General features: G+C 39.7%; 1 protein-coding gene across 11 annotated transcripts in view; it reads right to left on the reverse strand.

Annotated features, from left to right (window-relative positions):
- The window catches only part of ZNF536 (zinc finger protein 536), a 723,850-nt gene extending 710,297 nt beyond the window's left edge, over positions 1 to 13,553 (reverse strand). For 3 of the 11 annotated variants that reach the window (XM_056525664.1, XM_056525657.1, XM_056525659.1), the window contains exon 1: positions 12,701 to 12,999. The gene's annotated coding sequence lies outside the window, so the exon portion shown is untranslated. Of the gene's footprint in view, positions 1 to 12,700; positions 13,003 to 13,075; positions 13,254 to 13,404 lie in introns of those variants that run through there. The other 8 variants (XM_056525660.1, XM_056525661.1, XM_056525669.1 and 5 more) reach the window with 6 other exon arrangements.
- Positions 13,554 to 14,795: the final 1,242 nt, after the last annotated feature.

Raw genomic sequence — 14,795 nt, forward strand, 5'->3', positions numbered from 1 at the left:
ATGTGTTCGTTACCACGCATCAGCCTTTGCAGCTCGGCCTTTGCTTTGCAGATAGGGGTTAAGCATCTTGGTCATTTGAAATCACCAGAGACCGGGACTAAGTATACGACTTGTCAGGCTGATTGCAATGTTTTCTATCTTGTCTATGACAGAAAACGTCTCTAAATCCCTGCAGCAATGTTTTATTTTTAGAGTGGTAAGGAAGAAAAAAAAATATAATGCATAATTTGGATCGCTTTCCTGACACTTACAAAAGGAGCGCTAAAAATGACTTTATTTAACATAAAAATATCCAATTAAGGCTTTATTCAGGAAAAAGCTACACTTTCCTCTGCCACAAAAAGAAAACAAAGTGCTATTAAAAATGGAGACGTTGTGTTTACTTTAAGTCTTTGTTAATTACAAGTATCGGAGGACTTTATTGTCTGCGCGTTAAAGCAGAATCTTAAAGCGACAGTTCATAACAGTCTGTGAAAAGTTGATTATCTCAAATTAACAAGGTTGAGAAGCCCCCCCGTAATTTTATGAGTCTCTACCCATCCTTGCATAGCTAACTAGATGTTCAGCAGAGGAGCTGACGGATTGTAACTTTTACAGTCACTTCTGCGCTCACTGCGACTTTTATTTATTATTTGTAGTTTTCTTCATTTCATCATGAGCAAAAAGAGCAGAAACGGGAGTATTCATTTATAAAATTTCCTTTATTTGTATTCAGACCCTGATGTGCAGTTTGAAGCCAGCACTTAGATTCAGATTTTTCTCATGTGTACGTGTCCTTCCAGTAACATATGATGAATGTGAGAATGTGAAGTTTGCTATGGGTGCTCTGCTTTCTTTCTGCACTTGAACATGGCCTTCCTATATATCTATAGCGTGTGGGAGCTGTTCTCCATGTATGCCCTCCTAACTTTTCTGTCTACAACCTCTCTTCCTCCTGCTGCTTTCTCAAATATTGAATGGGAAAGATGGCTGGAGCAGAGGCAGTTAGCTAAATAAAGGACTTATGTACGCTCTGTGGAAGCAAAATGGTAGGAAAGTTATCCATAGCCTTTAAAGCTGCCACTTGGAATACCTAGATAATTGTTTTACCTCTGAAGCTCTCCCATTCAGGAGTCTGAAAAAGAAGGTCAATAGCAACTTCTACTTAAGCTGTAATACAGCTTTGCCAGAAACAGTTACCTTGTGGTAATAGAGTTACCTAGTGTGCTGTAGATTTTAGCATATACCAAGTTTTTGCTCATTTTTGTTTATAGATTATTTTTGTATAAATGTATAAAAAAAAACATTCAATGATATATCCCCTGAATTGTCTTCCCATCTTTCCTTTTACCAGTCTTTGTCTCTGAGAATCCAAATACAAAGAATTCATCCAAAGCATACACTTGCTCTTATCACACCTGAATCAGAGCAACCGAGCTCAGATCACATACAGTAATTCACATGGGACAAGGAGTCACCATTCCCTTGACTCTTTCAAAGCTAATTGTAAAATATCTTGTACAGAAAACATGAATTAAAGGGTACGTACACTTTGCAATCCAATGTGTTACTTTGATGCATAGACTACAAGAAATAAAGCAACTTTACAAGTACTCTAAACCTTAAGAGCACGGGTACAGTACTGAGGAAAGGCAAAAGTGGTGCTATTTTCACAGACTATCGGTGACTTCTTGGGTCCTCAGGGGGTGTTTTGTTTCTGGAAGTCCCAGTAATCAGTTGTAATCTGTGGGGGAACTCTGGGACAAGTGTTTGATTTACCTGCAGTGACACCACAGGGATCTGTCCATGTAATGTTTAGCATGCAGGGACCTGCAGAGTGAAAATAATGCTTTATTAAGGGGCTCTTTGCTCTGGATAATAAAGGTGAGCCCTAAACAGTGAACCCCTACAACTAACACAAAATACCATAAATGTTTTTTCCGACATCTTTATAGAATAACAGATCATAACCCTTAACTTTGGAAACTTAAAAAGGTAGATTCAAAACTAAAAACAAAATACACTATACTTAGTCTGAATAGAAAACAATGCAGAAAACAGTTATACTAGCCATAATCAAGGGTTAATAGTGGACTATTGGTCCTTGTATGTCACCCTGGAAGCCAATTATTTAGTTGTCAGGCAAAGAGAACTTCCATAGGCATAGCAGTGATCCTTGTAAGAGTCCTTCATTTCCAAGAACCTAATGGAAACCAACAATCTGAACTCTTCTACTCAGAGAGACTAAAATCATGGTTCTAGATCAGATCCACACAAGAAGTAAGACACCCAACATGACTACTTATCCCATACAAGTAGATGATACTAGAACATTTTAAGGAATAACCATTTTAAAGTGACTCGATATTCATTTAATCTGACATTTGATGGTCATTTATTGTGGTTGACGGTCACCTAAGTCAGGTTATGACCCTAGAAGAACAATTCTCCACATTATGAATAGATGTCATGTGCCTGCATGGTTTGGCATTCTGTAAAGTAAAGTTCAGAAAAATCCCTGACCTTTGATCCCACTGAATTAAATCGAATTCAAACATTCCAAAAATAGCCAATAAAAATATATATATATAATATATATATATATATATATATATATATATATATATGAAAACAGATATAGCAGAGCTGAGTTGTGTGGCAATTTATGATAATACTGTAGGCAAACTATAAGAAGTGCCAAATGACAAACTCAGCATCGCTACATGGAGGTCTAGTCAACAGGTGTAGATAATCTCAGACAATCACTGCTCCATACAGATTACTCAGCACGTTAAATGTCACACAATTCCTACCAAAGTCAGACCTAGGAATCCTCCAGCCTACAAACACAACCAGCCAATAGGCGCAGCTATTTTAAAAGCTTCTGCCACTAAAATATTATAATTTCTGCATCGGAATCACAAATGATACTGTATGCAATAGCGTGATTGTCATGGAAACCTTTGATAGGTGAGATATGGATTGCACTAGAGTGGAATAACAATTTCCCCATGTTGTGCTCACTCCAACTCTACATATCTCCATTTAAAGGGCCATCCCCAAAATTCAGCAGAGCAGTCACTGGCAACCCGAAATGTTGCTTGTAGATTTGTAGAATTTCTCATACAAAATCTTATTGAATAAATAAATAAATATCTAAATAAGCAGAATCCCCTGAGGTGCAGATGTTGTCTTTGTGCCGAGCCCTTTCCTTATAATGCATGCATTTATTTCCTGTTTAATGCACCTGCTCAACAATCAGCCTAAAACACTTTGATTAATCTGCCGTTGCCCGGGCAAACACTTAAATGCAAAGAATATGTTAGTAAGAAAAAATATTGACTGGCTCCATAATTAACTTTTCTATAAAAGAGAGTGCAGCAATATTCACCCGAGCGCAGGCAGAGAGGGCGAGATGAGAAGCGGTCTATGCAATCACATTCATTAGGGTATATTGGGGAGGGGTATGCTATTTTGATAGGGTCATTAGAACAGGGGGATATGTTATTTTAATATGGTCAATACTGGAGAAGGGAAAAATTATATTTTTATGTCATTTTTTATTGTATTATTATTGGGTGAGGGTATGTTATTTTGATAGGGTCATTATTTTTATTATCAGAAAGGAAGGGCATATACTATTTTATTGGGGGGCATATGTTTGCATGCTATATTGCTATGGTCAATATTCGGGAGGGGGTACATTTGATTTATTTTCAAAGGATATTTTTGGGGATGGATATATGCTATTTTGATACAGGCAAGTAAGAGAGGGATATACTGTTCTGATTGAAGCTCAACTGGTTGAAGCTCACATTATTTGGAAACAGTTATTATGTTGTTTTGATGGATTAATGTACTGCAGATTGGATGATATAACATAGTAACATAGTTCATAAGGTTGAAAAAAGACCAGAGTCCATCAAGTTCAACCTATAACCCTAATGAGTCCCTACTGAGTTGATCCAGAGGAAGACAAAAACCCTTGTACTGGAGGTAAAAATTCCTTCCTGACTCCAAATATGGCATCAGAATAAATCCCTGGATCAACATTCTGTCCCTATAAATCTAGTATCCATAACCAGCGATGTTATTACTCTCCAAAAATGCATCCAGACCACTTTTAAATTCTTTTACCGAGTTCACCACGACCACCTTCTCTGGCAGAAAGTTCTATAGTCTCACTGCTCTTACAGTAAAGAACCCCCGTCTGTGCTGGTGTTGAAACCTTCTTTCCTCTAGACATAGAGGATGCCCCCTTGTTATAGATACAGTCCTGGGTATAAATAGATCATGGGAGATATCTCTGTACTGTCCCCTGACATTTACATGTTATTAAGTCTCCCCTAAGCCTTCCTCTTTCTAAACTAAATAACCCCAATTCTGATAATCTTTCTGGGTACTGTAGTCCTCCCATTCCCCGTATTACTCTGGTTGCCTGTCTTTGAACCCTCTCCAGCTCAACTATATCTTTCTTGTACACTGGTGCCCAGTACTGTACACAGTATTCTATGTGTGGTCTGACTAGTGATTTGTACAGCAGTAGAATTATTTCCTTGTCGTGGGCATCTATGCCCCTATTGATGCACCCCATGATTTGCCTTGGCAGCAGCTGCCCGACACTGATCACTACAGCTAAATTTACTGTTAACTAAGACTCCCAAGTCCTTTTCCACATCAGTTATCCCAAGTGTTCTCCCATTTAATACATGATCCCAGCCCAGATTTTTCTTCCCCATGTGCATTACCTTATATTTATCAGTGTTGAACCTCATCTGCCACTTCCCAGCTCAAATCTCCAACCTATCCAGATCTATTTGTAACAGTGCACTGTCCTCTATAGTGTTTACCGCTTTACAGAGTTTAGTATCATCTGCAAAGATTGCTACTTTACTATTCAACCTCTCTACAAGGTCATTAATGAATGTATTAAATAGAACAGGACCCAAGACTGACCCCTGTGGTACCCCACTAGTAACAGTCATCCAATCAGAATAAGTACCATTAATTACCACCCTCTGTTTCCTATCACTGAGCCAGTTACTTACCCACTTACGCACATTCTCCCGCAGCCCAATCCCTCTCAGATATGCGACATCCAGCAATTCCCCCTGGTCCAGTTTGGAGCTCACCTCCTCATAAAAGCTGATCAGGTTAGTTTGACAGGACTGATCCCTCATTAAGCCATGTTGATATGGGTTCTTACATTTATTTTTATCAAGATACTCCAAAATAGCATCTCTTAGAAAACCCTCAAACAATTTACATACAACTGAGGTTAAACTAATAGGCGTATAATTCCCGGGGTCGCTTTTTGACCCCTTTTTAAATATTGGTACCACATTTGCCATGCACCAGTCCTGGGGAACAGTCCCTGTCACTATAGAGTCCCTGAATATTAAAAATAGGGGTCTGTCTATTACATTACTTAATTCCTTTCGAACATGGGGGTGAATGCCATCTGGACCTGGTGATTTGTCTATTTAGATTTTTTTGTAGGCGACACTATACTTCTTCCTGGGTTAGACAGGTGACCTGTACTGGGGAGTTTACCTTATCACACTGTATTTCACCTGGAATTTCATTTTCCTCTGTGAATACAGTGGAAAATAATTTGTTTAATATATTTGCTTTTTCCTGATCCCCATCTATAATTTCTTCTTTATCGTTTTTAAAAGGGCCAAAACTTTCATTTTTAACCTTTTTGCTATTTATATAGTTAAAAACATTTAGGCGTTAGTTTTACTCTCTTTAGCAATGAGTCTTTCTGTCTCTATTTTTGCAGCTTTTATCTGTTTTTTACATTTTTTAGATTTTTCTCTATAGCTTTCTAATGCTTCTTTTCTACCGTCCTGTTTTAGTAGTTTAAATGCTTTATTTTTGTCATTTATTACCCCCTTAACATTTTTATTCCATCCATACTGGTTTATATTGGTGGATCATGTGATTTATTTCAAAGGAAATATGCCACTATTACGGGTCGAGCTTGAAAAGGCAGGAGCTATACAGTTTTTAAGAGTTGAGACAATTGCATGCAGACATAGTTTGGTGAAGGAGGGATTGGGCATATCCTTTAATAGGGTCACTCTTGAGCAGTGGATTATGCTGTTTCATGGGGTCAATCTTGACACAGAAACACCTTCAACTTCTGTACTGTATTATAATCCCAAAGACCACGTACAATGGACCTACACCAACACTTTCCACATCTCCGATAAAAGCTTTCTTAAAGGGCCATGCTGATTATTACAATCGGAGATCTCACTGTTATCTATTAATAATAGGGATTTCCGCCGTCATCGTTCAGGGTGCATAGTTCTTGCTTTGGTATTAATATATGAAAAATACAATCCGATTAGTAATGGAGCAAATTATAGCTCGCAGCAATCAACATTGATTTCACATAGACCACATCATAAATGATGCACAGAACAGGAAATGTCTCTATTAAAGCTTCACCTAGACCCAGCAGAAGAACAGGAGTAGAAGCAGGTAGGGCAGGATTATGGCTCTCCATGGGGGACCTCACCGGAGCTCCACAGATCATCTCCTGCTCACTCGTGTTGAATTAATACAAGTTCTTTCAACTGATTAACTCTGTGATCACCGAGCTTAATTGTCACTCAAGTGACAAGTGGGTTTTCTTAGGTCTTATTAGAAGGCCTTGGCCAACTCAAAGTGATATGTATGTTTTCAACACAGGACTGCCGGTAACATTAATGCAATATTCTGACTCAAGGTGTACAAAAAAGATATATGACAAACTTTGCTCTGTTTTTAGTTTACTTTGTTTTCCTTTATAAAGTGATTATAATTAAACAGATTGGACCACGCTACTGTTTATTTATCTATGCAAATGCCTATGTCTAAATATACAGATAAGGCAGAGGCAAGTCTGTCATTGGGCAAAACTGATCCTTTCACGCTTTGTAATTTTATACAGTGCACTAGGTAAACCTTACCAATTCAGTTCAGCTGCATCTGTATATAGCATAGTTGCATTTGTATTTTTATAAGACAGTAGTGAATGGTAATTGAATAGGAAAATTGTTTATAATTATGTAAAAACTATATAAACTATAACACAGCATCGCTTGATCCCACAGCCCTATAGTGGGTAAACCTGCCGAAATATACATGTGTGCCGTAGTAATTGCAGAAAGTGTAAAATGTATCAAAATTTATTTCTAAATATTTATAGCTATGATTTTATTTGAAACAATAAACAGAACCAAGAAATGTGAAGAAAAAATAAAATAAAGTAGTGCCTTGACATTTGAAGACTACCATATTAGTACCCGTCACCCTCATCAGAATAAAGGACACAAAATCACGAGAATAAAGAGTGTCAAAGAAAGTTCAGAGTCCTGTCCTGCACTTTAATGCTTTTCACAGATTCTACTGTACTCACACTGTACTGCAGCTCCAAACCAATCTGATGGCCAGATGAGTCCAACGTATTCCAAAAAGAAGAAGAATATATTACAAGGCACCCGGGGCTGTGAACTGTACCATCCTCTGCCCTGGACGAATGTCAAGGGTGATGTCACTATTGCATATAAGTCCCTTATGTTAACCCATGAGACCACTAATAACTTCAGCTGACATTTCTTATGAAATAAAAAGGCGTGAAACTCATGAAATAACCAAAGCACTCGTATTAGGAATTAAAAAACAAAGGATTGACAACTTTGACTATGGACCACCCTGCTCTGGTTCTACAGACCAGATACAAGTTGTCATTAAAAGATATGGTTATTATATTAAAAATAAAATCATAATTGACAAACGTTCAGGTTATCACTGCCGTCACGGACTGACATCTGTTAAAGTGTGACTGTTAAAAAATATACAGTATATAAAAATGACAACAAAAAAAAAGCTTGATGCATATTTGAAGTTACAAAAAGTTCTGAAGCTTCAAGATACAATTTGCATTAAAACTAAATTACAAATGTCGGAACATCTGAAAGTGCTGCAATAAAAGTTATGGATTATTATAATAATAGAAAAGTGTCAGTTTTACTGTTAAAAGGGTGATAAATACTAGAATGTACTTTAAATGGCTGGATGGGTATACAGATGGATAGATAGATAGATAGATAGATAGATAGATAGATTGATAGATATTAGATAGATAGATATGAGATAGATAGGAGATAGATAGGCAATAGACAGATAGATAGATAGATAGATAGATATGAGATAGATAGATAGATAGATAGATAGATATGAGATAGATAGGAGATAGATAGGTAATAGACAGATATATATATATATATATATATATATATAGATAGATAGATAGATAGATATGAGATAGATAGGAGATAGGCGATAGATAGATAGATAGATAGATAGATGATAGATAGATATGAGATAGATAGATAAATATGATATAGATAGGAGATAGATAGGCGATAGATAGATATGAGATACAATAGATAAGAGATACGATAGATAGATAGATAGATAGATAGATAGATAGATAGGAGATAGATACTCAGGAATGTTTTGATTGGGTGAATTCAGAACAATAGACATCTATTAATTTCAAGCAAAACTGTGGACAGAAAGAATTTTACATTGTAATAAAAATCTAATAAAAATAATATGCACTCTAGAAAGCCTAAAAGAAATCATATAACTTCAAAGCAGTAATTCCCAACTAAATACTGACAAGGAAGAAAAGAAAACATAATGCTGAAGTTGGGCCAGGAGTGGGGTCACTAATGTGTAAAATTACAGGGCAAATCAGGAGTCAACGGCACTTGCCCTGAATACAGTGAGTTTCATTAATAGTTATGTTGTTTCTAACATACAAAATGTCTGAAGAAATGATCTGGGGTTAGAAGCTGGAGAAGTATCCTCACTTCTCATATCTATGGTGGAAAGTGTCCTTAGAAGACTGCAAGAAAACAAAATAACTGTCTGCTCAAGAGAGATATGTATGTATTTGTCTATGTATCCTTAGCATAGCTCTCTGACTTCTATATATCTATCTATCTATCTATCTATCTATCATCTATCTATTTATCTATCTATCTATCTATCTGCCTGTCTGTCTGTCTGTCTGTCTGTCATAGACACAGTCACAAATTAATGTAAGCAATACACATACACACACAACAGTCAAACAAACGCAACTTTATATATAGTATTTGCATCTGCATATATACAAGTGTAATTTATACAAGCGCACGTATTCTTAAATAGAAGAATATGTAAATATGTATATATTTTTATCCTTTTTACACAAGCCAAATACAAATGTATATAGAAGTGCATGTTTTCTCATATAAAATAGCATGTACATATGTTCTGTAATATATATATATACTGAGTTTGTATATATTGAATTAAAATATGTATATATTGAATTAAAATATGAGTGTTCCTTAATGTATGCACAAAAATGTAAAGAGCGTGTACATGTGTACTATATAGATGTATGTATGCATGTTTATAGAAATGGATGTGTATGTACGTATATGGTGTACATAGATGTGCGTGTTTACACATGTGTATACACACATATATATATATACCGTATATATATTTATTTATATATATATAATGTATGTGTATCGATATATGCATTGATATATATTTGTATGTGCATAGTCTATTAATAGACGCATTCACTAAATATGTGTATAGATACGCACACGAAAATATGCGTATGTAATCCCAGCGTATTAATACACACATCTAGTTCCATAAATATGTGTGTGAAATAAAATACATCAATACATGAATAAAAAAGATAGCTATACATCTCTTCAACCTATGACAGGAGAGATGAATGAAAATACTGTAGGAAAAAAGAGTCACCCAGTTTTCCTGGTCACATCTGATGTGAGATATTTGGTTGTAGAGAAGGCGTCAGGCCTGTCCTGCCCTCCTGTAGCTTGTCACCTCCCTGCCTGGTAGAAGCTCAATCTCCAATAAACACATCATTTGTATTTCTCCTGCCCTGCAGTTTCTTTCCTTCCCTCCAATAACTTCGGATTCCGTCAGTCAATTTTTGGGGTCTGGGAATCACTGGGGCCGCGTTGTATACAAAAATCTCAGGGAGATTTGGAAGAAAAGTTGCAGTTAAACCTAATCTCTGCTGTGACAGGAAACTTCCTATTCTCCAGGCTGACAGGGAAAGTTTCTGTGCTGACTCCCCTCTCTGGGGGGCTTGTAGTGTGAGGGGTCACGGCCTGCACTACTAACCACTGCCCCTGTTGGCTTTACAAGTACACTGCAAAAAAAAAGCGGGAAAACCTAAAATATCCAACACAGACACTACACTTACCCCTCCCATCTCCAGCCTCATCCTCCCCTGACTGAAAGACCCCACTTCATGTATACACGCCCACCCTGTCACCAGACAGAGCTGTCAACTTTAACCCCTGGTGCATTGATCACATACAAAAGTCCACAATACCCCAGACAGCTCAATTTACGAAAAGACACAAGGCTGCAGGCCACAAAGAGTTAAAGTCCAGACACAAGGGCTCAGTTGGAGGGAGGGGGGGGGGGGGGCTACATTACTCAAAGGGTTAAATCCAAGGCTTTACTAGACCAGACACTTCTGGCAAAGGGTTAAACAAAAAAGGGGGGGGGGGGGAAGAGGGGGGTAAAAGGACAAAATGTTCACAGAGAGGATTATAATTTCCAATTACAGCAGTTTGAAATATGGCCTCCCATCCGTCAGCGATGAGGGTGACAATATGCATCCATTCTACAGAACAGGCTCCCTGCAAAATCTCTAGAGCTGCCATTTAAATCTTAGCTTGGGAGGAACATTAGAGGAAGTCTGTGCATAGAGAGGCTGGTGCCGGGCACAAGGGGTTAATGGACATATATATTTTAGATACTATGTACAAAACAAGGTTGAGCTAATCTCTTTGTAAACATACAGATGTAGCAGAGCTAAACATTTTCCTTTTGCGCACAATATTGAGTAGGTTTCCCAGCAGTCCTATGTAAAAACCACAGAGAGATTGCGACAATAGTTCTTGGACATTTTACAAACTCATCGCTACTGTCCTGCATTGGTATCACATGCTATTGTCATCTATCTGGGGAAATGATTTAACTCTTAGAACCTTAGAAAGACCCCAGGAAATGAGGAGATGTCCCCAGCACAACTTCATTCCCACGTGGAGGAGAATTAATGGGATGAAAGGTTACCAGTCCCTCACCAGTTGAGCCATTCCCTGCTAAGAGCTGTTCTAGGGGGGATAATCCTGGTTCCTGCAGGTTACATGATATTTAGGATTTTCTTATCTACTGTACTAAATATACATTTCCTGCCAGGCAAAACAATACCAGGGTGAGGACATGGCAGTCTCCTCCCTGGCAGGTCCCTCTAATGAGTCTAATAGCAGCTGATTCCATGCAGGTTCCAGTCCCTTATTGCAAGGACTTGACACAGACACACAGCTCAGTCCCTGCAAGTCCCACATCACTGCCTGGATCCCATGCTGCTGCTGAGCTTGTACATGCATAATCCTCCTATTATATACTCATGTCTATAGGCAGAAAGCACACTACACCTATACTATAAGGCAGTGTTTCCCAACCAGAGTGCCTCCAGCTGTTGCAAAACTACAACTCCCAGCATGCCCGGACAGCCAAAGGCTGTCCGGGCATGCTGGGAGTTGTAGTTTTGCAACAGCTGGAGGCACCCTGGTTGGAAAACACTGCTATAAGGGCTACCTAACATGCCCACTTCCATGCCACTACCCAATAGCTTTAACCCCACATACTAGTTTCTAAAGACCTGTACACTACTACAACCCTCAGCAACCCCTCTCTGTTTCAAATCGTGTTTACATCCTTCCGAAAAGTCCAAAAGTGGCTACTTTACAGATTTGTTAGAACCCTTCCTTCCCTTATCCAGAATGACTTTTCACAGGCAGCTGCAGAACCTCTTAGACGCATCCATTTTGGTACAGTGTATAAATAAAAAATAATAACTGACAGCTCGGGCTGGTAAGAGGTTCAGCAGCAGCTCAGAGACAGGTCATAGGAATAAATACAATTCCATATATTGATATCTCACCCCCCCAAACCACCCATCTATCCTGCAGCCACCTATCCCTTGCCTGTCCCTGCACTGTCTGGCAGGTGCTCCAGCCCTGGCCACCTCTAGGGACCTGAGAGCTTCAGCCTGACATTTCCAGCCTCCCCTGAATGTCACTTGTCTTGCTCCCAGCATTGTGCAGGGGGAGGTCGATGAGAAGACAAAATGGCAGGTCTCTGAGGCATCACAAGTTTGGCACATGCCACATTAGGCACAGCAGCAGGCACCTAGGCACACCGGGGCATCCCCGGAAACTTCTCCAAAACTTTCTCTGCACCAGACATAAAACCCGACAACTTTTGCCAACAAGTTGAGAAGAACACGAGCAGAGCTGCAGAGGGGGCAACTTGTTCCAATTTGTCTACCCACAGGACGGGCACCCGGGGCACCTCCAGCCTTTTCTCTACAGGCAATGGCTTCTACTCCCCGCTTTCCATGACAGCCCTTCTGCCAACGTCACTGCCATTTAATTCTACTATACCCAGTGTAATAGGCATCGTACCAGGCCCCTGCACAACACAAGAATGCCAGGCATAAATGCATAAATGCTACTTGTACACAGGAGGGGGAAAGGGGGTGTCACAAAAGTGGACGGCAGCTTCAGCACAGGGGACCCCAGGGGCACCCATCTGCCTCTCTTACCTTGCATCGGCTCAGCACAGATCCCCGGACAAAGTGCTTGATGCTTGCAAAATGCTGGAGCTCAGTGAATAATGAGACATGTCCATATGATTGACTTGTTCATGTTATGTTTCTGGAGGAGGAAGAGGAGAGAAGGGAGAGAGAGGGGGAGCAGGAGGAGGAAGAAGGAGAAGAAGTGAGGAGGGGGGGCTGTGGTGCCCCAGGGGGTAGCTGCCAGGGGGTCCCACTTGTATTAAGTGTCCCCGGCAGCTTCTGGGCTGAGGGTGCTAATGTGTGTGCGTCCTCCTGGCAGAATGAGCCGGGTTCATTGATATAGATCATAAGACATTCCCTTCCCTCTGACTCCCCCTATCTGGTAGGTGAAATGCATTGTACCATTAACAAACCCCTCTCCATTGTCGTCTTGGCATAATTCACAGCAACTAGATAGCTCTTGCGGCATTTAAGCTTTGATGAGCCCTCCATGCCATAAGGAGGAGAGGAAGAGGATCCCTGGCACAGGGGCTGCTGCATCCATCCTGCCCTCTGTGCCAGTAACAATGCGCTGACCTTGATGCTGACTTATTAAACACATCTGTGTCTCTATTGCAAAACAAATGCCTGATTGCCAGTCTGCAAGGGGTGGCACAGGGTGCCTGCTGGTGGGGGAGACATCGAGGGGGCACACACAGAAAGCACACACTGGAGCAGAGCTGCCCCCTTACCTGCTTCTGGAAACTATTTGGGAAACTCCTCTGTCTCTGTCCCCTTGAGGGTTAAGCAGAAGGGGGGACCATTCGCAGCTCCCTGCATCCAAGACAAGTCATCAGCGATCAAATGATGCTCATCTGCACTGTAACCTTGTGGCGGATTTAATGTAAATAAGAGCTCTGTGGTGCCAATCGCAGGCACACACAGCCTTAACCCCTGCACTGCCAGAGGGGTTGGCACAGAGGGAGGGGGGTGCACAGAATGGCATGGGTAAAGCAGACACCCCCCTCCCCATAGTGTGCTAAGGGAAGAGGAGAGGGGGGTTAATACATTGCAAACACCAAGGGGTTAACCCTCTGCCATGCCATCTTGCATTCTTCTCCATTAAATCTGACTATATTTACATGAACTATTTAGAAGAACCCTGAAAACAATACCCACTGCCAAACCATTATGAAAATATGATTTTAATTAATCATGTAGTAGACATGAAAATTAGCATACAGTAATTAAACTTACAGGCGAAAAAAAAAAATCATCATCATGGTGACTCTGTGCCTTAAAGGGGCTGAGATCATTGCAGCGAGTTTTATTAGCAAAGCAAAAAGAAGTTCATTTCCTCTTTGCTTTGTTTTTTTTTTTCTTATCCCTGCTATTTAGAAACATTAGGTTGGCATTGGGTTAAGGGCACCGGGTATGTTAGCAAATCATTGACTGCCATGCAAGGTGGAGATGTGACTGATGGAATATTATATTGCTGTACAAAGCAAAGGGAAGGGGGCGGGAAGGAGGAAAAAATGCAATTATGGATTGTGTCCCATAGTTTACAAAAGCAGGGTCCTCAATGGAGTCTTTGTTGTGGGATTATATAATGATCGTGCTGTAATTATGGGAAAAAAAGATTCAGGAATATTACAAGAAGTATCAAGATTACAGCGGGGGGGAGGGGCTGATCCGCTCCGGGCAGGGAAGGGCTCTCGTGTCACCTGAAGAAAGGGTTAATATACAATAAAATTCCAGAATCCAAGGGGGTGACAATAAGAAAAGAGGAGGGGGGAGTCTGTGATGTGCATGATTAACAAGAGATGGAGACGGATTGATTATTCAAAATGCCAAGCCACAGGGACTCTTAAAACATTGATTCAGGTAAGACTAGTTTCATCTTGACTGAAATGAGTTCCCTAAAGATGCTCGGGATACATTTTAAATCTGTTTACTACATCAATGAATAAAATCAGAATATGAGAAAAAAAAAATAAAAAAAAATAAAAAGGTCCATACTGCCAAGTAACAAAAAAGTTTCATTTAAAGGGGCGAAAATCGATCACCGCTCAAAAGCGGCTCATCATATTCCTACCAATAAAACATAAAGTATTGACTGTGGTGGTAAGGATGATGCCTAGTA

Source organism: Hyla sarda, chromosome 6 (genome assembly GCF_029499605.1).
Source record: "Hyla sarda isolate aHylSar1 chromosome 6, aHylSar1.hap1, whole genome shotgun sequence".
NCBI lineage: Eukaryota > Metazoa > Chordata > Amphibia > Anura > Hylidae > Hyla > Hyla sarda.